The sequence below is a fragment of the Papaver somniferum genome, chromosome 1 (genome assembly GCF_003573695.1).
Source record: "Papaver somniferum cultivar HN1 chromosome 1, ASM357369v1, whole genome shotgun sequence".
In the NCBI taxonomy this organism is placed as follows: domain Eukaryota; kingdom Viridiplantae; phylum Streptophyta; class Magnoliopsida; order Ranunculales; family Papaveraceae; genus Papaver; species Papaver somniferum.
This window is the reverse complement of record NC_039358.1, coordinates 144,887,906-144,888,520: the sequence shown is the minus strand read 5'-3', so window position 1 is coordinate 144,888,520 and position 615 is coordinate 144,887,906.

Genomic DNA, 615 nt, shown 5'->3' with positions numbered 1-615 from the left:
GACTTGCAAGACGAATTCCCCATACACCAATAACCTGAAAAATTGGGGATCCTTCCATATAACCTGTTTTGCAAACACTAGCTTCACACATATATTAACAAAATAAATATAAACGAAGCTATTAACCGATAAAAGTTTCCCCCACACTTATTCTTGTCCACACTTGGAAGTGTATAAAGAATGTAGAAGTCGGGTACTTCCACGGTTTCTTGTTCCGAAACCTGCATAGTATGAGAATCAAGTATCTCTAATGGAGGAAATCGAGAAACAAAGTCATTCAAAAATATTCTCGAAGCATATACATTCAAACCAATAAGAGGTAAAGGAGAAGACTCAATATGCAAAGGGTTAGAAAAACCTTGCACAATCTCTTGTATCACATAATCCTCTTCATCCTTGAAAAACTCAAATGATTTACTCACCTCTTTTATATCATGGTCCTCTATCAAACCTTGCAACCATTTTTCACCCGTTTCTACCTTAACTAAAGTCTCGGCATTAACATCATCAATACAATCCTTTGCAAGATCAATTGGGTCTTGCACAATATTGGTCATATCGGTTTCATTCTCAACACACTCCTCTTTGTTGTGAGGCACATACTCTTTTGCGGAT